Source organism: Aquarana catesbeiana, linkage group LG05, assembly GCF_042186555.1.
Source record: "Aquarana catesbeiana isolate 2022-GZ linkage group LG05, ASM4218655v1, whole genome shotgun sequence".
Lineage (NCBI taxonomy): Eukaryota > Metazoa > Chordata > Amphibia > Anura > Ranidae > Aquarana > Aquarana catesbeiana.
Window position 1 is genome coordinate 412,676,956 of NC_133328.1, and position 26,674 is coordinate 412,703,629.

Genomic DNA, 26,674 nt, shown 5'->3' on the forward strand with positions numbered 1-26,674 from the left:
GAGGGACGTGTAATGGAGAAGATGCCTCGCCTGCCCTAAGTTCCCCCCACTCTCCACACGCCGCACGGTCACAATCCCTGGCATCATCATCGTCTTCACTGTTGAGTCACTCACTCGCTGCGGTGTCAGTGTTACCGCTGGAGCCTAAGCCAGGCTCGCACTGCAACTTCTTCTTCATCATAGAGAAAAGCTGACAGTCTCCTAGACTGCACAGCGCAGAAGAAGAGCTACCGGTAATCTTCCACCTGTCACTGCGCCCCTCCAAATGTTGCGCCCAGGGCAACGGCCCCCCCTGGCCCCCCCACGCTACGCCACTGGCCTGGACTACCCGTATGTGTCATCCCAGATCATGGACATTGTTGAGGACTCCCGGGAGCAGTGGGAGAATGACCTGATCTGGGACTATTTGCATGTACCTAAGCCGAAACGGGTGCCCGAAAGTGAAGTTTGGGCCCGTTTCAAGGACATTCATTGGGAGTGGAAGCTTGGGCGTACAATACACAGAGACAAGGTCCTAGTGGTTAAAGCGGGTCAGCACACTAGGAGCTACTCAGTGTCCGTCAGAGGGGAGGGGGATAGCCGGAGGAAATTGCTGGACCCATGTTTTTACCTGTAGTTGGACTATTGTGCTGTGTAGCCTCAGGTAGGAGCACCCACCAGGACTGCTGTATTGCAGCGGGTTTAGGGTGGGTTTCCCCAATGACAACAATTATTGCAAAGTACAGCCAATGTCTGCCACCCAGGGTACCTGATAAGGAGGACAATATTATGGACACCCGGGTGTGCTGTCTCTGCCAAAGTCTTTTGCTATCTACTTTTCAGTAAGGACTCCTTTGCTTAGGAGCCAAACAGAATGTTTATCTACCCATGGGCATAGGTATTTGATTGTGCCTATCAAGAGACACCTTTATATCTCTCCAGCTGGAGTAAGGAAGGAAATGACAAGGGAAAAACGTGTCACCTTTGAAAATTGAAAAAAAGAATGTGTTTTGTTTCATTTTCCATCAGAAATTCCATTGGAGAATGTCCGATGGAGCCTGCACACGGTCGGAATTTCCGACAACAAGCTCCCATCGAACATTTCCCGTCAGAAAAACCGACCGTGTGTACAGTTAGTATGTGTGTTTGTTTGTTTGTGTCTTCTTTTAGGAAACTTTGGGATGTGACGGCTGTCCATATTCACCATTTGAACAGATGAAGACCTATGGTTGGCAGAGTATTCCTCCCAAGGGAGCAGTGCTCTGGTTCCGCTTGTATGTAACGCTAGCTGCAGGGACCTGTAGTTAGGATGTATAAAGTGTGCAAATGTATGTATATGGTCACAGTGTACATGTTTCATTTTGTACTTTTATACAATGTTTCCCCATTCAAGTTTGTGTTTTTTTTCCCAATGCAAATGCAAATGTATGTATATGGTCACAGTGTACATGTTTCATTTTGTACTTTTATACAATGTTTCCCCATTCAAATTTGTGTTTTTTTTTCCCTTCCCCATCCAACTAATTGATATGGGATGCCTTTCCTCCTGGGTTCAGGAGGTATTTTGCAAATTTATTCCTCCACAGCTGAGGACAGCTGTAATTTTAGTGGGGGGGGAATGTAGCACCCTCTACCTTTAGGTAGGTGCTAGAATAGGATTCTTCTGGGTCTAAGATATCAGTGTAGGCAAATTTAGACATGCCTGTGCTTTAGGTTAGGCCTGTTTGTTTTGATTTGAGATTGGGAGTGTTTAGTGTAGTAGTGGGTGTGACCACCTGTGCTTTGACTCAGAGGCCCCTCCCCTCCTTTCAGGAATATTGTTCTGGAACAGAGGTTGGACCTGAGGTTTGAGTGGCAGGCAGCTCATGTGAGGAGCTCTGACCAATTACCATTCGGTATTGGTAGGGGGTAGGCCTCCCATATAAGCTGGGGGGTCACATACTGCTAAGGGATTCTGACGGTGCAGGAGAAAAGGCGAATGGAGTTTTAGGTAGCTGGTGCAGGGCGTCACCACGTGGGGGCGCGCCGAGCGCGGAGGAGGGCTGGAGGAGCTGCTAGGATGTATTCCTGGATAAAGATCTTCAACATGGAGTTGGAAATGTGCAATGATGATATTTTCTATTCCCTTGGGTGATCTGTGTACATTGCAGAATAATATTATAATCTGTTACCAAGTCCTACCCTTTTTTTTCTGACCTAAACAAAACTTTTATTATTGTCCTGCTTCTGGCATGACTGGGTTTGATGAATTATCACCTGGTAACATGTCTGAGCTGGTCTAGGAAACTGCAGTATTTAGCCTTCCCTAACAATAGTTAACCCCTTAGATGGTTATTTCCAAGCAAACAAATTCCTATCCAATGAATTTGTTTTTGTACTGCTTTTTTAGTCTGCAGTACTGTAATTTGAAGTAGGTGGGTAACTTTTAGACATTTTAGTTATCTTAAGTCACCAGATGACTTGGGTAGCATTGTACAAGGTATATTATTATTTTATGTGAAGTTCTTCTTTAAACGTGCTCAGTATCCCTGCTTGTCAGGGATTGATTTTTACTGAGACAAGTCCTTGTGCAGCAAGGGCCAGCCCTACTATGGGACCCGGTGGGACCGCTGGTCGCAGGCGGCAGGTTCTGAGGGGCAGCACATTGACGCCCAAAAAGACACTGGTCCCGCCCGATCACTCCACTCCTCTCCGCGGCTCCCCCCCATTGCTGCTGACAAGGGAAAGTCAGCTGACAGGCTGACGGCCAACAGCGTGAAGGGGGACTAGCTTTCTGCTGAGCAGAGACCCCATGATAAAAAGAGAATCACTATAGGCGCGGCTGACACTGAGAGAAAGTAAGTGCCAGCGCCACTAATCCCATCTCCACCACCCCTGCCTGTGTATAGCCCCCCTACCACCCCTGCCTGTGTCTAACCCCCCCTACCACCCCTGCCTATGTCTAACCCCCTCCCTACCACCCCTGCCTGTGTCTAACCCCCTACCTACCACCCCTGCCTGTGTCTAACCCCCTCACCACCCATGCCTGTGTCTAACCCCCCTACCATCCCTGCCTGTGTCTAACCCTCTCCCTACCACCCCTGTCTGTGTCTAACCCCCTCCCTACCACCCCTGCCTGTGTCGAAACCCCCTCCCTACCACCCCTGCCTGTGTCGAAACCCCCTCCCTACCACCCCTGCCTGTGTCTAAACCCCCTACCACGCCTGCCTGTGTCTAATCCCCTCCCTACCACCCCTGCCTGTGTATAACCCCCCTACCACCCCTGCCTGTGTCTAACCCCCTCCCTACCACCCCTGTCTGTGTCTAACCCCCTCACCACCCATGCCTGTGTCTAACCCCCCTACCATCCCTGCCTGTGTCTAACCCCCTCCCTACCACCCCTGCCTGTGTCTAACCCCCTCCCTACCACCCCTGCCTGTGTCTAACCCCCTCCCTACCACCCCTGCCTGTGTCTAACCCCCACCTACCACCCCTGCCTGTGTCTAAACCCCCCTACCACCCCTGCCTGTGTCTAAACCCCCTACCACGCCTGCCTGTGTCTAATCCCCTCCCTACCACCCCTGCCTGTGTATAACCCCCTACCACCCCTGCCTGTGTCTATCCCCCTCCCTACCACCCCTGCCTGTGTCTATCCCCCTCACTACCACCCCTGCCTGTGTCTAGCCCCCCACCACCCCTGCCTGTGTCTAACCCCCTTACCACCCCTGCCTGTGTCTAACCCCCTCCCTACCACCCCTGCCTGTGTCTAACCCCCTCACCACCCATGCCTGTGTCTAACCCCCCTACCATCCCTGCCTGTGTCTAACCCCCTCCCTACCACCCCTGCCTGTGTCTAACCCCCACACCACCACCCCTGCCTGTGTCTAACCCCCTCCCTACCACCCCTGCCTGTGTCTAACCCCCACCTACCACCCTTGCCTGTGTCTAAACCCCCCTACCACACCTGCCTGTGTCCAAACCCCCCCTCACCACCACCGCCTCCTCTGTCTAAACCCCACCACCACTGTTGCATGTAAATCTGAGTTCCTGATAAATTTAACTTTGGTTTTAATTGTCATGATATCAAATAATGAATGTGGGGGCCTTTTGGTGGGTGTGTTTTTTTTGGGAGGGAGGGGGCAGCATATTATACCTGGGCCCAGGCATCACAATGTCTTGGGCCGGCCCTTATGTCACCTCATCCTAGTAGCCAGTCATTGCAAAGAAGGTAAGGGGTACCGTTCAGGTGTATGGGAAACTAACTATGGGCTTATACCATTTAGTCCCTCCGGATTGGCAGGCATCATGCACTGCCTAAATTGGGCCTGTGCATCTCATGCCTCGGCAGGCAAGCCCTGTACGTGGGCAATACATTCTAAAGGATCCTGTTTAGAGAGAGAGAAGATACGGATAAACATGACTGCAATAAATGTTGCCTTGTTCAAGCAACCAAGGATAAAGATGACAACACGTAACATGTTGTCACATTCATTAAGCCTGCAGTCAATACACTCTAAAGGAGTGTTTCTACTCACCCTGAGAAGGAGTTGCCTATTCTGGTAATGAGCTGTCTCCAATCCTTCCCAGGCAAACAACCCTCTTCAGACTCTTCCAAATAGAAGATACAGACGAACATGACTGCAAGAATGCTGCCTTGTTCAAGCAACCAAGGATAAAAATGACGACACCTAACAGGTTGTCACGTTCATTAAGCACATTGTCAATACACTCTAAAGGAGTGTTTCCACTCACCCTGTGAAGGGGCTACCTGATCTGGCAATGAGCAGTCTCCAAGCCTTCCCAGGCAAACAATGCTTTTCGGACTCTTCCAAAGAGAAGATACAGATGAAAATGACTGTATGAATCTTGCCTATTTCAAACAGCCAAGGATAAAGGTGACTCCACCTAACAGGCTGTCACATTCATTAAACACGTGGTCAATACACTCTAAAGGAGTCGTTTCCACTCACCCTGTGAAGGGACAGGATCCAGGAAATTGGCACGTCTCCTAGCTCATATAACGTACAGGCTGTCCATCCTGCTCTGCTAGTATGTGGTCCCTGTGTTTACATGCTAAATGCAACGTCTATCAGGGAGCCCCTCTGCTTGTCTCTGGGGTGGTATATGAGGTGTGAATCACTCTCAGTGGGGAGGCAGTGCAATATCAAGGCTGGAGTGGACACTTACCTTAATATTATGAAGATACTGCGCTTCCTTATGGATGAGGCACTACACTGCTGCCTAATAGTCATTGAACAAGCTCAATGTTTTTTGCCTGCCTTCTGCTTCTGCAGAAAAACAAATGTCCACTCCAAATAAAGACCAGCGCTACCAATGAAGGTAGGGGACAGTGCCCATCTGCTGCCTAGGCAAACAGCCTTCTTCAGACACTTCCAAAGAGGGAGACACATGACTATGAATCCTGCTTTGTTCAAGCAGTCAGTGATGAAGATGACGAGGACCAAAAGGTTGTCACAACTCTTTAAGCATGTGGTCAAAACACTCTAAATGAGTTCTTTGAACTCCCCTTGTGCAAGAGTCATCTATTCTGTCAAGGTCCCATTTTCCTTCCAAAACCAGCAACTGGTCTCAAGAGCTTTCTCCAGCCAACCAACCTTCTTTAGACACTTCCAAAGAAATAGATGCAGATCAGGATGAGCTTTATCCAGTTTGAGCCCTCCTTTGTAAGGCTGGTGAGATGCCTTAAGACAGAAGGAAAGTAGTAGAAGTATTTCAAGTGCCTCCAAAGACTGCTTTGCAATTTCTCTATGGTGACTGAGTTACGGCTCAGAAGGCTCTAGAGAAATGGAGCAAAAAGCATGTTTTCACAGCAGATGTAAAAGTTATGCCCTTGTGAAGAGGAAGGTGTCTAGCGTATGGAGTTACCCTTTTTGGTCAGTGTCCCTTATAGGATTGGTCAGATACATTACTTTACCATTAGAAGATGATGTGGCCTTCAAGATAGTACTCATTCACTGCATTTGTTCATAGAAGATGAAGCTTAAATTGACAGCAAGGTTCTGTGATTGTAAACATTCTGGCTTCCTGCCTCAAGATAAATGTCTGAGTTGGCAGTTGGCGATTAAAGAACAGGGTCATCTGACCCCTGCACAGTCCCTCTGTAATTAGAAGCCCAACTGATCATGGTTCAAAGTATGCCTTTCTCTGCTGCTAGAGAACATACCAGTGGTAAGGTACTAAATTGTCCTGGTATTCCTCTCTTCACCTGTCAGCGTCTGCATGCCTGGTGACTATTGGGACAACGGTCTCACCTGTCCTTGTGTTGAGAGGCTCAGTGGAGAAGATACCCTTAAGACAAGGAATTGGTCGCACACTTGAACTCCAAATTATCTCAATGTCATCTTTATTGTCAAAAAAGGGTCAGACAGATACAGGCAATGGTAGATGTTTTACAAGCGATAGCTTGCTTGTTCACAACTCAAGCAAGCTATCGCTTGTGAAACGTCTACCACTGTCTGATCCTTTTTTGACAATAAAGATGACATTGAGATAATTTGGAGTTCCAGTGTGCGACCAATTCCTTGTCTTGTTCGTCTTCCACGGTGGTGAGCCCAGGTCTGCACCTGTGATCCATCCTGTACCTGAGTATGCCTGGAGCAGTGTGCTTCTCTCTGTTCTTTGCTGAGAAGATACCCTTTCCAGGAGTTTCTCTTCAACAGTGGATATGCACCAAACTATTTATATTTCACAGACACCTAGTACAAATCTCAGTTGCCAGACAGTGGCCCAAGGTCAAGTTCTCCATCCAGCCCCGGAGAAGCTTAAGTTAGTGGCCTGGATTTTGAGGGGCGAAGGTTCACGGATTAAGGTTGCTCTTTGAGAATGGTAGATGCCATTATGAGAGCACAGAAGAGCAGCATTAACAAAGTCTACAGCAAAGTCTGGCAAAATTCCAAGAGTATTCTACGTCAGAAGTTTTCTCCGGGGAAGCAAGAGTTTGTCATGTCGTTGGTTTTCTTCAAAGAGGTCTCAAACTTTCTTCAAACATGGGCCTGAGCACAAGCACACTCAAAGGACACATCTCTGCCACATTGGCCCTTAGTGGGACTCAGTAGACCTCTGATTCTTCCATCCTTAAGGCTGTAGTGAAGCTAACACCTCCCAGAGACCCCACATTTCTACACTGGACTTCACAATAGTACTCAACTCCATGTCTGCTCGAAAAATCCATGATGGAGTTGTCGCTATGGGAATTACCAGCTTTCCTAGTGACAGTAGCCTCAGCTAGGAGGATTTCTGAGTTGGCAGCTCTAGTGTATAAAGAATCCTATAAGTCCTGGGGGACAGAGTTATTCTGCTCCCAATGCTGGATTCTATTCTAAAAGTGGCCTCAAGATTCTATTTAAAGTGTAAGTTCACCTTTACAGAAAAATCTGTAAGGTGAACTTACGCAGGACCCCCTCCTCACCCCCCCCCAGTCCCGCTAACCTGTTGCGTGGTGATCTTCCGTTCTGAGCCCCGGTATAGTCGCGTCAGGGGTCTGGGGCTTAGAAATTGCCTCTGCATTATTATGTCTTTTTTGAACTTACCCTTTAAGTCAAGAAATCGTGTTGTCTACTTTTCATCTGGAAGATGGACAAAAAGTTAGTCCTTTGGATGTTGAGGAGACACCAAAGACAAGTATCCACGCTGCCCAGACTTTCAGGTCATCAGATTGCCTGTTTGTGGTTCACAGAGGTTTACGCAAGGGGGCCAGAGCTTCGAGCAGAGTGATTGCTTCTTGGATTGTGAAAGTGATCTCCCTCTCTTATATACGGATAGGGGGTTGAACCTTTTGGAAGGAATAACTGCGCGCTTCACAAGGAGCGTCTCACAGACTCCCACCCAGGTGCGGAAATCGAGTTATGGAATGCCGGCCTGAGGGAGGGAGTCAAATTTATGAGTTAGGTCCTGCAGGTGGGGGATATGGGTGGAGCATACCCAATGGTAGACTGGCATGGAGCTCGTCAGGAAAGGGAAATTGCGGTAAGTATTTGATATTCAATTTTCCTTTATTCTGCATTTATCAGTGTTTTTGAGCCATAAGCTTTTGTTGGAGTATAGTTTTGTTAAAAAAGCTAAAAAACGTAACAGCTAACAAAACTTTTAAAAATGCTACTGCAAAAATGCTGCAAAACTCATTCTACAGCTACAGCTTTCTACAGCTAACACTACTGTCGTTTTTATAATGTCCAGCGTGCATGAGGCCTAAAAGTTGTGATGCCCTTATCTAAAAGAACACATACAACGACATGCTCTCAATCACTTAACTGGAAAAAAAAATCCACATATCCCACATACAGACAATGCACATGTGCACAAACAGTCTTGGCTCAGAGAGGCATCATCTGCGCTCTTTAGACATGTTCCCTGCTGGCAAACATTTCCTTGAAAAATCCATGCAAAGGTTTTTCCTGCAGATGTGCAGATAGCGGCAAACAGTTACGTATATGCATGTGCAGTTTAAAAAACATTTCCCTGCCTCAAAATCTATCCATTTAATAAAATATTTCTTTTTCATTGTTTTTACAAATGTACTAATTTTACTTAATTATTATTTTCCAATTATGTAAGAAACATATTTTTTGTGTAATATGGTAAAAAGGAAAAAATGTTCTGTGATGTGGATTTGAGATTTTGAAATCAGCCTTCTAACACATTTTTTTTATGGCCTTTTGTTGGAAATCCCTGAGAATGAAATATTTTCAATTTACTAATTTATTAATAATCATCCATTATAAGCCAAACCATGTTCTTAGTGAAAATGTTCAATGTTGCACGTATTCAGCTCTCACTGTTCTCAATGAGGAACTGTTTTTCACCATTTAGTGCAGATATGTAATTTGTAGTTTAAGGCCCCTTTCACACATGCGGACCGTATGTCCGTATTTCATCCATCCGTTTTCGGATGAAATACGGACATACATGCATCCCTATGGGATAGCGGGTGTCAGCGGATGTACATCCGCTAACACCCGATGTCGTCCGCCTTCGCTCTCGTCCGATTCTGCGGACGGAAGAAAATCCTATTTTTCTATCCATCTGCAGAGCGGATCGGAGGAACACGGACAGACGGTCCGTGTTCCTCCGATCCCCCATAGGGGAGAGCGGAGATCTGACAGGGCGGTCCCTGCACAGTGTGCGGGTCCCGCCCTGTCATCTGCCGGCTCAGCTGGGGAAAGCGGAGCGATCCCCGCTGAGCAGCGGATAAACACGGGGCGGATCAACACGGATCCGTCCCGTGTGAAAGGGGCCTAAGGGTCACTGGTCTACCTTTCAGTTTTGTGCCAGCATTAGGGACTAAGGTCTAGAATACAGGTTAAAGAATCTATAAAGCCAAAACTTTGGTTAAAGTTTTGGACAGAGTATGGATAGATTAAAATCCCTGACAGGTTTTCCTCTCTAATGCCCCGTACACACGATCGGATTTTCCGATGGAAAATGTCCGATCGGAGCGTGTTGTCGGAAATTCCGACCGTGTGTGGGCTCCATCGGACATTTTCCATCGGATTTTCCGACACACAAAGTTGGAGAGCAGGAGATAAAATTTTCCGACAACAAAATCCGTTGTCGGAAATTCCGATCGTGTGTACACAAATCCGATGGAAAAAGTGCCACGCATGCTCAGAATAAATAAAGAGATGAAAGCTATTGGCCACTGCCCCGTTTATAGTCCCGACGTACGTGTTTTACGTCACCGCGTTTAGAACGATCGGATTTTCCGACAACTTTGTGTGACCGTGTGTATGCAAGACAAGTTTGAGCCAACATCCGTAGGAAAAAATCCTAGGATTTTGTTGTCGGAATGTCCGAACAAAGTCCTACCGTGTGTACAGGGCATAACAGTTTAAGGCAGGTTTTACAGGATCAAGGTCCCCTTTAGAAGATTTCTACTCTATTCCTAACCAAGTGACAACTCAACACTGGAGATTATAGCTTTAAGAAGCAAATCATGTGTTTCGGTTAAAGTTTTAAAGCTCACTTTTAGACGGACATAAAAAAAAAAAGCATAGAGAACCAATATGACTTATTAAAATGCATGAAATGTATTTTTAAATGTAACTAGGCTAAGAAGCAACATAAATAGTAATAACTATAGAAAAATCTTACATAGTGATAACTCTAAAAATCATATTTCCTAGTGCTTGCCTGTAAAAAAAATGATGTAGTGCTGATTATTCTAATATTGTGCATTGAAGTAATATGATATACAATATTAGTATTTATGGTTATACAGGGATTACAGATAGCTGTAATTTTTGCCTGTGCCATGTATAGTAAAATATGATATGGTATTATAATAAGATGCAATACAATATATTGTGATGGAAAATAGTATATAGTAATACAGTAAAATAATATATGGTTTATAAAATGTACATTCATGGTTATATTAAAAACAATTCAGTAATTATTTCCTGTCCCTATTTTTTTGCAGTTTTCTTTACATATAATTACCACTCTAATTCCTTTTAAAAGTGTAAAACAATGGCTCATTATAAAACACCACAATCTGAAAAAATGGTGAGCCTAAAAAAATGGTGAACCTGTTTTAAAGTACAATGTGCTATACAAAGCATGCAAAGCATCTAATCATCAAAGTATTTGCAGGATGAATCAGTAAATGTATTAGCCACTATTATCTGTGACATTGCAGTGTATTAAATTCTCAAGTGTAATAGTGTTCTACTGGCTTTTGTTTAATAGAATTGAGAACCCAATTAACACTGTAGGTTTTTACATAATTAAACATAAAAAATAGAAGACAAATAATGATTTTAAGCACTATTATTCTCTGTGTGTACATACCTAAGTTCTGTTCTAGTAAAGGAGCAACGCTGACAGATAAGATGAAGCAGCAGGTTGCACAGGGCAAGGTGTGCATTGTCTGAGACGAGTATAACAATTTTATTTTTTTCTTCTCTCTGACTCCACCTATGTTTAAATGCAGTAAATCAACAAGTAAACTAGCTGCCATCTCCGTGGTAGTCAAAACGACACAGTGAGGTTGATTTACTAAAGGAAACTCCACTTTGCACTACAAGTGCACTTGGAAGTGCAGTTGCTTTAGATCTGAGGGGAAGATCTGAAATGAGGGAAAGCTCTGCTAATTTTAACATCCAATCATGTACAAGCAAAAATGCTGTTTTTTATTTTTCTTGCATGTCCCCCTCAGATCTACAGCGACTGCACTTCCAAGTGCACTTGTAGTGCAAAGTGAATTTGCCTTTAGTAAATAAACCCCAGTGGGTTTTACTTACTAAAGCTGGAGAGTGCAAAATCAGGCTCACCTCTGCATAGAAATCAATCTGCTTCTAACCTAAGCTTGTTCAGTTAAGCTTTGGCAATAAAACCTGAAAGCTGATTGATTTCTATGCAGAAGTGAGCCTGATTTCGTACTTTTCAGCTGTAGTAAATAAACCCCAATATCTTTCCTTAAAAAAATATAAAATTAACAACACTTTGCAACCTTTATTTAAACAGAACTTTGTAAAAATAAAAAAGGCAAGGAAATTTCCTTAGAGCTTACTGAATGAAGTAAAGCTCTGCTGACTTCCATCATCTAATCATGTGCAAGCAAAAATGCTGTTTTTATTTTTCTTGAATGTGTTTGGATATGCTTTGCAAAGTGAAAATTCACCATATTTACTGGGTTCTGGGGAAACTTTCTTAAAGAGGAAGTAAACCCTAATGGGTTTTACTTCCTCTTTTTTCCCCCTGCAAAGCAAAAGCATAATGGGCTAGTATGCATCGTATACTAGCCCAGTATGTGCCACTTACCTGCAAACAAAGCCCGTGATGTCCCCACTTTTGGCCGCATCCATATTCGCCCCTCTTCCTTCTGGAGCTGCGGACTCCGGCTCTGTGACTGGCCAAAGTCACGTGACATCACTCCCGCGCATGCCATTCCTTCACAGCGCATGTGCCAATGACATGATCGGCGCACTACAAGGTAAATATCTCCTAAACATGCACATATTTACAGTACCTATAGGTAAGCCGTATTATAGGCTTACCTATAGGTACAACTTCCGCATTGGGGGTATACAACTACTTTAACAGAGAGCAACCTCACTTGCAGAGCCTTTTTATCTTTAGCAAATCTGCTCCAGACACTGTTTCCTGTCATGGTTGCAGTGGTAGTATGGGGCCAGCATTTTTAGCAACAAACCTATTGTTCTGCAAACATAACAAACACATTATGTATGCAATTAAATGCTCTGGTTTGTCTCCACCTGTAGCATAGTTGTCAACATTGTAAAAAAATGTATAGGGACACTTTTTTGGCTGTAGGCGGAGTCTTATTATAATTAGGGGCGGGGCATGCGTTGTTAGGCGTGACATAGCAAAAAAAAGAAAAATGTGCACAGCGCCGAACAATGGGTGTGGTTTACGTGAAATAGTGGGTGTGGCTTATATGGGGGTGTGGTTTGTGGTCTGAGATGAATGAGAGATGGAGAAAGAAAGGGGAAAAGAGGGAGGGAGGGAGAGGGAAAGAAGGAAAGAAGGAGGGAAGGAGAGAGAGGGAAGGAAAGAGGGATGGAGGAACAGCAGGCCCAGATCCTACACCACAATAGAAATGTGTATTCCAGATGTGTACAAACCAGCAGATAAAGATACTCCAAACACCTGGTGTTAGCGCTTCAATTATCCCAGCACCATGGTTGTTGTGGTGTCAGGATGATTGAAGCGCATTATTACTATTATTACATTTTAATATAGATTGAAATCATTCAACTCACATAATCCAGAATCAGTGGGACCCCTGAGCGTGTCACCTGCCATGTCGCCTGCCACCAGATGCCATCTGGTGCCCCCAGCACAGTCCGTCCTTGCATCAGGTGCCCCCAGCAGAGTCTGTCCTTACATCAGGTGCCCCCAGCAGAGTCCATCTTTACATCAGGTGCCCCCAGCAGAGTCCGTCTTTACATCAGGTGCCCCCAGCAGAGTCCGTCTTTACATCAGGTGCCCCCAGCAGAGTCCGTCCTTGCATCAGGTACTCCCAGCAGAGTCCATCCTTGTATCAGGTGCCCCCAGAAGAGTCCGTCCTTGTATCGGGTGCCCCCAGAAGAGTCCGTCCTTGCTTTAAGTGCCCCCAGAGCAGAGTCCGTCCTTGCATGAGGTGCTCCCAGCAGAGTCCGTCCTTGTATCAGGTGCCCCCAGCAGAGTCTGTCCTTGCATCAAGTGCCCCCAGCAAAGTTCGTTCTTGCATCAGGTGCCCCCAGCAGAGTCTGTCCTTGAATCAGGTGCTCCCAGCAGACTCCGTCTTTACATCAGGTGCCCCCAACAGAGTCCGTCCTTGCATCAGGTGCTCCCAGCAGAGTCCATCCTTGTATCAGGTGCCCCCAGAAGAGTCCGTCCTTGTATCGGGTGCCCCCAGAAGAGTCCGTCCTTGCATCAAGTGCCCCCAGAGCAGAGTCCGTTCTTGCATGAGGTGCTCCCAGTAGAGTCCGACCTTGTATCAGGTGCCCCCAGCAAAGTCCGTTCTTGCATCAAGGGCCCCCAGCAAAGTCCGTCCTTGCATCAGGTGCCCCTAGCACAGTCTGTCCTTACAACTGGTGTCCCCAGCAGAGCCTCAGTCCTTACACCAGTGTCCCCAGCCTCAGTCCTTACATCAGTGTCCCAAGCAGAGCCATAGTTAGCCCCCTGTACATAGTTATCCCCCTCTCCCTGTACATAGTAACCCCCCCTGTACATAGTTACCCCCCCCGTACATAGTAACCCCCCCTGTACATAGTTACCCCCTGTACATAGTTACCCCCTGTACATAGTTACCCCCCTGTACATAGTTACCCCCCATACATAGTTACCCTCTGTACATACTTACCCCCCCGTACATAGTTACCCCCCCTGTACATAGTTACCCCCCTGAACATAGTAACATAGTAACCCCCCCCTGTACATAGTTACATCGCTGGCCCGGGCTGTACACCGAGAGGGACAACGGCAGAGCAAAGCAAACTCCACAAGCGTCACCATGTGTTCAGTGGAGAGGTGAGGGTCCGATCTGTGCAGCTAACCCCGCCTTCAGAATTGTCAAGAGAGAAGCCCATTCATTGGCTGCACGGATCGAGCCCCCTCCACTCTCCACTGAACACAAGGGGAAAGAGATCTCGCGGCGGCATCGGCGGCCATTTTGTTGGAGCCAGGAGCCAGTTCAGCTGCTGTAGAGCCAAACATTCCCGATTTCCCTGGACAAAAGGCAAAATCCCGAATCGGGGTGGCTTCCGATTGGCATGAGGGTCCCAAAATCGGGATTGTCCCCGGAAAATCGGGCTATTGCCAACTATGCTGTAGTCAGGCTGCTGGGACTCTTAGTGCTTCATTGTTTACATTGGCTCAAGGCAAAATACCTGGCCCTCAAATATAAGGTAATTTCCGGATGTTTTACAGTCAGGTCCATAAATATTGGGACATCGACACAATTCTAATCTTTTTGGCTCTATACACCACCACAATGGATTTGAAATGGAACGAACAAGATGTGCTTTAACTGCAGACTTTCAGCTTTAATTTGAGGGTATTTACATCCAAATCAGGTGAATGGTGTAGGAATTACAACAGTTTGTATATGTGCCTCCCACTTTTTAAGGGAGCAAAAGTAATGGGACAATTGGCTGCTCAGCTGTTCCATGGCCAGGTGTGTGTTATTCCCTCATTATCCCATTTACAAGGAGCAGATAAAAGGTCCAGAGTTCATTTCAAGTGTGCTATTTGCATTTTGAATCTGTTGCTGTCAACTCTCAATATGAGATCCAAAGAGCTGTCACGATCAGTGAAGCAAGCTATCATTAGGCTGAAAAAACAAAACAAACCCATCAGAGAGATAGCAAATACATTAGGTGTGGCCAAATCAACTGTTTGGAACATCCTTAAAAAGAAAGAATGCACCACTGAGCTCAGCAACTTCATAAGACCACGGAAAACAACTGTGGTAGATGACCGAAGAATTCTTTCCCTGGTGAAGAAAACACCCTTCACAACAGTTGGCCAGATCAAGAACACTCTCCAGGAGGTAGGTGTATGTGTGTCATAGTCAACAATCAAGAGAAGACTTCACCAGAGTGAATATAGAGGGTTCACCACAAGATGTAAACCATTGGTGAGCCTCAAAAACAGGAAGGCCAGATTAGAGATGGCCAAACAACATCTAAAAAAAAGCCTTCACAGTTCTGGAACAACATCCTATGGACAGATGAGACCAAGATCAACTTGTACCAGAGTGATGGGAAGAGAAGAGTATAGAGAAGGAAAGGAACTGCTCATGATCCAAAGCATACCACCTCATCAGTGAAGCATGGTGGTGGTACTGCCATGGCGTGGGCATGTATGGCTGCCAATAGAACTGGTTCTCTTGTATTTATTGATGATGTGACTGCTGACAAAAGCAGCAGGATGAATTCTGAACTGTTTCGGGCAATATTATCTGCTCATATTCAGCAAAATGCTTCAGAACTCATTGGACGGCGCTTCACAGTGCAGATGGATAATGACCTGAATCATACTGCGAAAGCAACCAAAGAGTTTTTTAAGGGAAAGAAGTGGAATATTATGCAATGGCCAAGTCAATCACCTGATCTGAATCCGATTGAGCATGCATTTCACTTGCTGAAGACAAAACTGAAGGGAAAATGCCCCAAGAAAAAGCAGTAACTGAAGACAGTTGCAGTAGAGGCCTGGCAGAGCATCACCAGGGATGAAACCCAGCGTCTGGTGATGTCTATGCGTTCCAGACCTCAGGCTGTAATTGACTGCAAAGGATTTGTATCCAAGTATTAAAAAGTAAAAGTTTGATGGATGATTGTTAATCTGTCCCATTACTTTTGGTCCCTTAAAAAGGGGGTGGGCACATATACAAACTGTTGTAATTCCTACACCATTCACCTAATTTGGATGTAAATACCCTCAAATTAAAGCTGAAAGTCTGCAGTTAAAGCACATCTTGCTCGTTTCATTTCAAATCCATTGTGGTGGTGTATAGAGCCAAAAAGATTAGAATTGTGTCGATGTCCCAATATTTATGGACCTGACTGTATATCACCAGAATTTCCAACTGCTCATAAACTGGCCCAAGGAGCAGTGGTCAAAGTTCTAAACTGTACAAAGATTTGGTTCCTCGTTATCAGCAATCAGTTCAAGATGTAATGAGACAGTTATGATATGAAAAAAACTATTCAGATACCTATGATTTATTTATGATATATTTTTTATGTTCTGCCTTTTTATAATTTATATATATATATATATATATATATATATATATTATAATAGTAGAAATGCACCTGCGCTATTGTTAAATTGAATGTGAAAATAATTTTTAATAATTTTAAAGATAAATAAACCAATTAAGTTAAATTTGATTAGGCTTCTGCTGCAATGTAGGTGCTACGTACCCTGTAGTGTGACTTCAATAAGTATTACATATTTATATTAGGGCAGCGTGTAGGTAGCCTCCTGACATACAGTTAACTGTGACAGGGCAGTCTTGCTGGCTGAGAGGAGAAGTGGGACTACAATTGTATCATACTTACTTTCTCATGCAGAAATGTCATATTATATTCAGAGTGTGTTTGTGTTTTCCTGCTGTTTTCTGAAACCCTGTTGAGGCTGTAACGTTCCCTGAACTTGACTCCAGCAGCCATCTTGGAGAAGCTTCGTGTTCTGATTGGTACTAAGTTGTCGCGAGATTTTGTCCACCATTTTCTGTTAGATTACATATAAAAGGGGGCCCAGCCACCATTTTGGGAAGCATGTGTGTGGAATGAGTGGGGGAAAGGTATAGTTCCTGTGAGGGAAAGCTAGGCCTTATTCAGGGGGAGTGTTCCAGACTACAGAGACAGAACAGGGATCCTCAGGAGTCCTGTCTTTCAGCACTGCTACTGTGCTTGTGATGGAAGATCATCTAAGATAGTGTATTTTCCTGTTAAATCATCTCTGTTGCATCTGTAGAACCTGCTTATGAACTCCAGCCTATGGCAAGTAATCAAAATGTGCCTTGTATATCATTGATGTGCCTGAATAGAGGAATAGTAACTACAGTGCCAGTTTACTGAGCTGAATTCTGTATCTTTGCTGAATGGACTGTGAATTGGTGCCGTATATGCTAACAAGAGAACTGTTTGCTCCACTTTTGTAAATATCATTTTCTACTACTGCTTATCCGGCAATTAAAGTTACTTGATTTACAATACCACGCAACCCTTCCTTCTCTGAGCTGTCCGCTCAGCTGTCGGCTAATTGCCAGCTCTCATCTCTCTCCACAGTTAACCAGCTGTTGTGGATCTGCTCGTCAGTCCCGCCTACTTAAAGATCTCCAGCTCACTTTATTCCTGCCTTCGCCTTGGTCACATCACAAGAAACCATCTCCTGCGTTCCTGTTTAAAGACTGGCTTTGCTGACATCCCTTGCTCCTTATCCTGCTTGCTGTTCCTCTACTTGGATCCCTGACTTCTGGCCTGGCTGACTACCCGATCCGGTTACTGGACTCTGGCTATGTTTTGACTACGCTTACTCTATTTACCTTTTTATTTTTGATAATAAACAAGTGTGATTTTACTGTACTTCTGTCTCAGGCTGGTTCATGGTTTCTGACAGTGTTTCCCTGTATAATACAGCAATGCTAATTCCCCCGCTTACAAGCGCTGTAATACTATATATAAATACATAAATACAAGTGTTTCTCTGTTAGGAAGCTACATGCTGCCCCAGTTTGTTCCTGTGATTGTAAAATAGTCCCTCAAAAGAAAACATTTTTACTCCCCCTAGAAATCAGATTTACTCCCCCCACAGGTGGTCATTATCTCAGTTACAATGCTATGTGATCTGCTTGATCACTAAAACAGTTTGCTACTAAAACAGTTTTTTCTTCAGTATTGGAAACAATTTTTTAAACTGCGGTTTCTTTAGCTTTTTTTGGTGCCTTCCACATCTTGGAACTAGTTTCTCGTTTGTGTAAGTATTAGAGATGGGCTCGGGCATGTTCGAAATCCCACCAGGAAGCCTACACTGCACACTCCTAATCACAGGCAATGAGACATTTCCGCAGCTGCACAGATTGGGAAATTTCTCACTGCCTGTGATTAGCCATGTGCAGAGTCCTGGTGGGATCGGGCAGGTGGGATTTGGAACATGCCCGAGCCCATCTCTAGTAAGTATGATACAGGTTTTGTCCCGGATGGTTCCCGGCCATCTCTATGATCCTGTCACCTCTGGCTCTGGCAGATGTAAACACTGCCATTTTTTACCTAGAAAGCAGAGATTAAAGTTTTTGTTTTGTTTTTTTTTGTTTTTTTATCTCATACTTTTCAGGGTAGAGGAGAGACCCCAGATTTTTCCATAAAGAGGACCTATCATGCCTTATTTCTATCACAAGGGATGTTTACATTTCTTGTGATAGGAATAAAAGTGATTAAAAAAAATAAAAAACAAGAGGGACAGTGTAAAAATAAAATAAATTATAAGAATTTTTTTTAAAAAGCGCCCCCATCCCCTCGCGCATAGAAGCGAACGTATATGTAAACGGTGTTCGCACCACACATGTGAGGTATCAACACGAGCATTGTAGTGCAATAATTCTAGTGCTAGACCTCCTCTGTAGCTCTAAACTGGTAACCTGTAAAAAATTTTAAAATGTCACCTATAGAAATGTTTGGCGCCATTCCACAAGCGTACGCAATTATAAAGCATGACATGTCAGGTATCTATTTACTCAGCATAACAGTTTTTATGATAACAAAAATTGGGTTATATGACTTATTAAAATGCATGAAAGGTATTTTTAAATGTAACTAGGCTAAGACGCAACATAAATAGTAATAACTATAGAAAAATCCTACATAGTGCTAACTCTAAAAATCATATTTCCAGTGACTTTTCCTGTGGTTGTTCTCAGTATTTCCAATTTACAGCGCAATTGTGTTTGCCTGTAAAAAATACAGTATTTGTATACAAAATACACTTTTTTATAAGGTGATGTAGTGCTGATTATTCTAATATTGTACATTGAAGTACAGTACAGTAAAATAATATATGGTTTACTAAAGCAATGTTCATTCATGGTTATATTAAAAACAATTCAGTAGTTGTATGTTAATTATATCCTGTCCCTATTTTTTTTTTTGCAGGTTTTTTACATATAATTACCACTCTAATTCCTTTTAAAAGTGTAAAACAATGGATCATTATAAAACGCTACAATCTGAAAAAATGGTGAGCCTAAAAAAATGGTGAACCTGTTTTAAAGTACAATGTGCTATACAAAGAATGCAAAGCATCTAATCATTAAAGTATTTGCAGGTTGAATAAGTACATTTATTAGCCACTATTATATGTGACATTACAGCTTATTAAATTCTCAGGTGTAATAATGTTCTACTGCCTTTTGTTTAATATAACCCAATTACCACTGTAGGTTTTTACATAATTAAACACAAAAAAAAATGAAGACAAATCATGATTTTAAGCACTATTCTCTGTGTGTACATACCTATGTTCTGTTCTAGTGAAGGAACAGCGCTGACAGATAAGAAGAAGCAGCAGGTTGCAAAGGGCAAGGTGTGCATTGTCTGAGACGAGTATAACAATTTTATTTTTTTCTTCTCTCTGACTCCACCTATGTTTAAATGTAGTAATTCAACAAGTAAACTAGCTGCCATCTCCGTGATAGTCAAAACAACACAGTGGGTTTTACTTACTAAAGTTGGAGAGTGCAAAATCAGGCTCACCTCTGCATAGAAACCAATCAACTTCTAACCTAAGCTTGTTCAGTTAAGCTTTGGCAATAAAACCTGGAAGCTGATTAATTTCTATGCAGAAGTGAGCCTGATTTTGCACTTTTCAGCTGTAGTAAATAAACCCCAATATCTTTCCTTAAAAAAATGTTAACAACACTTTGCAACCTTTATTTAAACAGAACTTTATTAAAATAAAAGAGGCAAGGAAATTTTCCTAGAGCTTACTGAATGAGGCCCCTTTCACATGTGCGGATCCGTGTTGATCCGACCCGTGAACATCCGCTTGCTCAGCGGGGATCGCTCCATTGATCCCCGCTGAGCTGGTGGATGACAGGGCGGTCCCTGCACACTGTGCAGGGACCGCCCTGTCAGATCTCCGCTCTCTCCTATGGGGGATCGGATGAACACGGACCATCTTCCGTCTGCAGAATCGGACAATAGCGGGGCCGGATGATATCGGGTGTCAGCGGATGTTCATCCGCAGACACCCACTATCCCATAGGGATGCATGTATGTCCGTATTTAATCTGAAAACGGATGGATGAAATACGAACATACGGTCCGCACGTGTGAAAGGGGCCTAAAGTGAAGCTCTGCTGACTTCCATCATCGAATCATGTGCAAGCAAAAATGCTGTTTTTATTTTTCTTGAATGTGTTTGGATATGCTTTGCAAAGTGGACATTCACTATATTTACTAGGTTGTGGGGAAACTTTCTTAAAGAGGAAGTAAACCCTAATGGGTTTTACTTCCCCTTTTTACCTCCTGCAAAGTAAAAGCATAATGGGCTAGTACGCATCGCATACTAGCCCATTATGTGCCACTTACCTGCAAACAAAGCCTGTGATGTCCCCACTGGTGGACGCATCCATCTTCGCCCTGGGACTCCGGCTCTGTGACTGGCCAAAGTCGCGTGACGTCGCTCCCGTGCATGCGTGCGGGAGCTGTCAGTCACGGCACTTGCTAGTGAAGAAACGGCACAGAGGGCCATTTCTTCATAACGCATGCGCCGATGACATGATCAGCGCACTACAAGGTAAATATCTTCTAAACAGTGCACGTTTAGGAGATATTTACAGTAGGCAGGGATGAGCCGAACACCCGCCGGTTCGGTTCGCACCAGAACCTGCGAACGGACCAAAAATTCGCACAAACGTTAGAACCCCATTGACGTCTATGGGACTCGAACGTTCAAAATCAAAAGCGCTCATTTTAAAGGCTAATTTGCATGGTATTGTCCTAAAAAGGGGTTGGGGACCCGGGTCCTGCCCCAGGGGACATGTATCAATGCAAAAAAACTTTTAAAAATGGCCGTTTTTTCGGGAGCAGTGATTTTAATGATGCTTAAAGTAAAAAAAAAAAAAAGTGAAATATTCCTTTAAATATCGTACCTGGGGGGTGTCTATAGTATGCCTGTAAAGTGGCGCATGTTTCCTGTGCTTAGAAGAGTCCCTGCACAAAATGTCATTTTTAAAGGAAAAAAAGTAATTTAAAACTGCTTGTGGCTTTAATGTAATGTCGGGTCCTTGCAATATGGATAAAAATCAGTGAGACAAATGGCATGGGTACCCCCCACCCCCCAGTCCATTGCCAGGCCCTTTGGGTCTTGTATGGATATTAAGGGGAACCCCGCACCCAAATTAAAAAAGGAAAGGTGTGGGGCCCCCAGGCTCTATATACTCTGAACAGCAGTATACAGGCGGTGCAAACAAGACAGGGACTGTAGGTTTGTTGTTAAGTAGAATCTGTTTGTAATTTTGAACTGGTACATTTTTAAAGTGTTTAGCTCCAGCAAAAAATCTATCTTAAGCTTTTTGGAAAACATAGGGAAGGGTTATCACCCCTGTGACATTTGTTTTGCTGTCTGTGCTCCTCTTCAGAAGATTTCACCTCACTTTTTTGTCCCAATGACAAATGTTTTTTGAAAATTTTGGGTTTTTTTGTGAAACAAGGATTGGTGATAAAGCATCAGTGGAAAGGAGAAAAGTTTTTCCCATATTAACTCTTACAGGAGAGAATTTCCCTTCCTAGGGGTAGATTTCATCTCACTTCCTGTTGTCTCCTTCCGTTTGCAAGTAGGAGTCATTTGTACGTTGGATGTTTGAAAGTAGGGGCCTGCCCTATATAGTCAGCAGAAATTTGGGCCTTAGGTGTTGTTCTGGCCACAACACTGTAAGAACTCACAGGGCCCTGCTGTGAAATATTAGATCAAGAATTGTAATTACATGCGCCTGTTGAACAGGGGAAAGGCCTTTGGTGGTGGTGGTGGTGCTGGTGCCACAACACTGTAAGTCCTCACAGATACTCTTGGTGGGTGCAGAAACGGGCCCTGCTGTGAAATATTAAATCAAGAATTTTAATTACATGTCCCTGTTGAACAGGGGCTGAAAAATTGGGCCTTAGGCACTGGTGCCACAACACTGCAACCCCTCACAGATACTCTAGTTGGAGCGCAGGAACTAGCCCTGCTGCAAAGAATTGCATCAAAAATTGTAATTACACGCCCCTGTTAAAAAGGGGATGAAAAATTGGGCCTTGGGCACATGGGTCATTTGTCCCTGTCGGAGGGCGTAGAAAAGGTTGGTGCCATTGTCGCAAACCACCATTCCTGCCTTAAGTTGACGTCAACCACCTCTGAACCTGCCCCTGCAGAACTGACAGAACCTCTGCCCCAGTGTGGCTCCTGTCCCCCAAGCACACCAGCTCAAGCACCGCATGGTATCTTTTGGCCTGCATACTTGCGTAGCCCCTTGAATGCCTACGGAGTACCGCTGGTTCCGAGGACAAAGCACAGGAAGAGGCCATGGAGGAAGAAGAAGAGGAGGAGGTGGAGGAGAGAGGTGTGTTAGAATCATTAGTAGTGGCATTTTGGAGGCGTGGTGGCGGAACAACCTCCAACACTACTGCACCTTGTCCTGCATCCTTCCCAGCTGCCAGCAGAGTCACCCAATGCGCCGTGAAACTTAGGTAACGTCCCTGTCCATGCCTGCTGGACCATGAGTCAGTGGTAATATGCACCTTACCGCTGACTGCCCTGTCCAGCGAGGCATGGACATTGCCTTCCACATGCCGGTAGAGAGCCGGAATCGCCTTCCGTGAGAAAAAGTGGTGCTTGGTTACCTGCCACTGGGGAACCGCACATTCCACAAACTAACGGAAGGGGGCAGAGTCTACCAACTGAAAAGGTAGCAGTTGAAGTGCTAGCAGTTTTGCCAAGCTAGCATTCAACCGCTGGGCATGTGGATGGCTGGGAGCGAACCTCTTTCGGCAGTGCAGCAGCTGGGGCAGGGAAATTTGCCTGGTACAATCTGACGTCGGTGTACCGAAAGCAGATTGCCCAGAAGTACTTGGCTGTGACACACCTAATTCTACACCTTCATTCCTCTCAGTGCAGGTCTCAGAGAGGACTGAAGGTATAGTGGGGTTGGAGATCTCAGCTGATGAGGAGCAAGGAGAGGTCCTCTTTGTTCTTTGGTGTGGTATGTCTGGTCAAGCATGTGGTGCCCAAGCAGGAGATGTTTTGGCCACGCGAGATACGCTTGAGACATATGTGGCAAATAGCAGCGGTGCAAACTGATGCACTCATCTCAAAAAAGGCTCACACCAAAGAACTTTTGGAATAACGCACAGAGACAGCAGCGCCTTGCACATGCGGAGCTTTGCGGTGTGATGTAGTCAGTGTGCTGCCCTTAGGCTGGCCCCTGGAGGGCATCCTGCCTCGTTGGTGATGTGCCTCCTCCTCCTCTCTCCTGTCAGGCACCCACGTTGAGTCAGTGACCTCATCATCCCCTCCCTCCTCATCACTGGAGCAAACCTGGCAGTATGCTGCAGCAGGGGGAGCATGACTGCCAGATTGCTGTCCTTCTTGGGCACCCCCTCTGTCCATGCTCACGTTACTGCCTTCATCTAGCTCAGTATCATTATCAGAGCTTTCTAAATTCTGAACATCCTCCTGGAGCATGTACCCAACACTGTGGTCAAACAGTTCGAGGGACTCCTCAGGAGGACATAGTGGGGCTAGGGAAGGAGTCACTGATGCCATTGAGCCGAGGGAAGAGGCCGCGTTGGCAGCTGCTTCGCCAGACAAAGTACCCTGAGCATGGGTGAGAGAGGATGAGGAGGACGGCTTGGTCATCCACTCGACCAAGTCTTCGGCATGTTGTGGCTCAACACGGCCAGCTGCCGAAAAGAAGGCCAATCGTGTCCCACGGCCATGTGCTGATGAGGATGCACCGTGTCCACGACCAACACTGTTGCCTCTAGACACAGAGCCTGCTTTCCCTCTTTTATTGGCTTGTGACTGTCTGCCTCTCCTTGTTGGCCTTCCAGACATACTAATGGCCTGCAGTGAGATGTAGCTGCACTAAGCTGGGATATATATATATATATATATATATATATATATACTGATACTGCAGCTAGCAAAATCAACTGCCTGCCTGTAGTGTGAGAACACCACCAATCTTCTACAGGTAGCTATAGATGAACACTGTGCAGAGGTCGCACTACATTAACTTGTAGCTTTAGCTGAACACTGTGCAGAGGACGCACTACACCAACGTTAAAATAATGTAGCTGCCTGTGGTAGTGATAGGATCAGGAAAACACCATCAACCTTCTACAGGTAGCTTTAGCTGAACACTGTGCAGAGGTCGCACTACATTAATGTGTAAATAATGTAGCTGCCTGCGGTAGTGATAGGATCAGGAAAACACCACCAACCTTCTACAGGTAGCTTTAGCTGAACACTGTGCAGAGGTCGCACTACACTAACTTGTAGCTTTAGCTGAACACTGTTCAGAGGACGCACTACACTAGCTTGTAGCTTTAGCTGAACACTGTGCACTACACTAACTTGTAGCTTTAACTGAACACTGTTCAGAGGACGCACTACACTAACTTGTAGCTTTAGCTGAACACTGTGTACTACACTAACTTGTAGCTTTAGCTGAACACTGTTCAGAGGACGCACTACACTAACTTGTAGCTTTAGCTGAACACTGTGCACTACACTAACTTGTAGCTTTAGCTGAACACTGTGCAGAGGACGCACTACACCAACGTTAAAATAATGTAGCTGCCTGTGGTAGTGATAGGATCAGGAAAACACCACCAACCTTCTACAGGTAGCTTTAGCTGAACACTGTGCAGAGGTCGCACTACATTAATGTGTAAATAATGTAGCTGCCTGCGGTAGTGATAGGATCAGGAAAACACCACCAACCTTCTACAGGTAGCTTTAGCTGAACACTGTGCAGAGGTCGCACTACACTAACGTGTAAATAATGTAGCTGCCTGCGGTAGTGATAGGATCAGGAAAACACCACCAACCTTCTACAGGTAGCTTTAGCTGAACACTGTGCAGAGGTCGCACTACACTAACGTGTAAATAATGTAGCTGCCTGCGGTAGTGATAGGATCAGGAAAACACCACCAACCTTCTACAGGTAGCTTTAGCTGAACACTGTGCAGAGGTCGCACTACACTAACGTGTAAATAATGTAGCTGCCTGCGGTAGTGATAGGATCAGGAAAACGCCACCAACCTTCTACAGGTAGCTTTAGTTGAACACTGTGCAGAGGTCGCACTAAACTAATGTGTAAATAATGTAGCTGCCTGCGGTAGTGATAGGATCAGGAAAACAACACAAACCTTCTACAGGTAGGTTTAGCTGAACACTGTGCAGAGGATGCACTACACCAAAGTTAAAATAATGTAGCTGTTCCCTTTGGTAGTGATAGGATCAGGAAAACACCACCAACCTTCTACAGGTAGCTATAGCTGAACACTGTGCAGAGGTCGCACTAGACTAATGTGTAAATAATGTAGCTGCCTGCGGTAGTGATAGGATCAGGAAAACACCACCAACCTTCTACAGGTAGCTTTAGCTGAACACTGTGCAGAGTTCGCACTACACAAATGTGTAAATAATGTAGCTGCCTGCGGTAGTGATAGGATCAGGAAAACACCACCAACCTTCTACAGGTAGCTTTAGCTGAACACTGTGCAGAGGTCGCACTACACTAACGTGTAAATAATGTAGCTGCCTGCGGTAGTGATAGGATCAGGAAAACACCACCAACCTTCTACAGGTAGCTTTAGCTGAACACTGTGCAGAGGTCGCACTAGACTAATGTGTAAATAATGTAGCTGCCTGCGGTAGTGATAGGATCAGGAAAACACCACCAACCTTCTACAGGTAGCTTTAGCTGAACACTGTGCAGAGGTCGCACTACACAAATGTGTAAATAATGTAGCTGCCTGCGGTAGTGATAGGATCAGGAAAACACCACCAACCTTCTACAGGTAGCTTTAGCTGAACACTGTGCAGAGGTCGCACTAGACTAACGTGTAAATAATGTAGCTGCCTGCGGTAGTGATAGGATCAGGAAAACACCACCAACCTTCTACAGGTAGCTTTAGCTGAACACTGTGCAGAGGTCGCACTAGACTAACATATAAATAATTTAGCTGCCTGCGGTAGTGATAGGATCAGGAAAACACCACCAACCTTCTACAGGTAGCTTTAGCTGAACACTGTGCAGAGGTTGCACTAGACTAACGTGTAAATAATGTAGCTGGCTGCGGTAGTGATAGGATCAGGAAAAAGCCACCAACCTTCTACAGGTAGCTATAGCTGAACACTGTGCAGAGGTCGCACTAGACTAACGTGTAAATAATGTAGCTGCCTGCGGTAGTGATAGGATCAGGAAAAAGCCACCAACCTTCTACAGGTAGCTTTAGCTGAACACTGTGCAGAGGTCGCACTACACTAACTTGTAGCTTTAGCTGAACACTGTTCAGAGGACGCACTACACTAACTTGTAGCTTTAGCTGAACACTGTTCAGAGCCGCTAATCTAGGGGATATGCTGTGTGTGTAATGTATACTGGTATCTCTCTTTCTGTTTCTTTCTAACTTTTTGTATCCTAGGAATTGCCTTAGAATATTGTATAGCCTATGTATGTTCATTGTAACCATTT

At 44.9% G+C, this 26,674-nt stretch overlaps 1 protein-coding gene across 3 annotated transcripts in view; it reads right to left on the reverse strand.

Annotated features, from left to right (window-relative positions):
* Window positions 1-19,522, reverse strand: part of LOC141144989 (cytidine monophosphate-N-acetylneuraminic acid hydroxylase-like) — a 489,338-nt gene extending 469,816 nt beyond the window's left edge. For 2 of the 3 annotated variants that reach the window (XM_073631175.1, XM_073631172.1), the window contains exon 1: window positions 19,445-19,522. The gene's annotated coding sequence lies outside the window, so the exon portion shown is untranslated. Of the gene's footprint in view, window positions 1-10,767; window positions 10,895-19,444 lie in introns of those variants that run through there. The other variant, XM_073631174.1, reaches the window with a different exon arrangement.
* Between the last annotated feature and the right edge of the window lie 7,152 nt (window positions 19,523-26,674).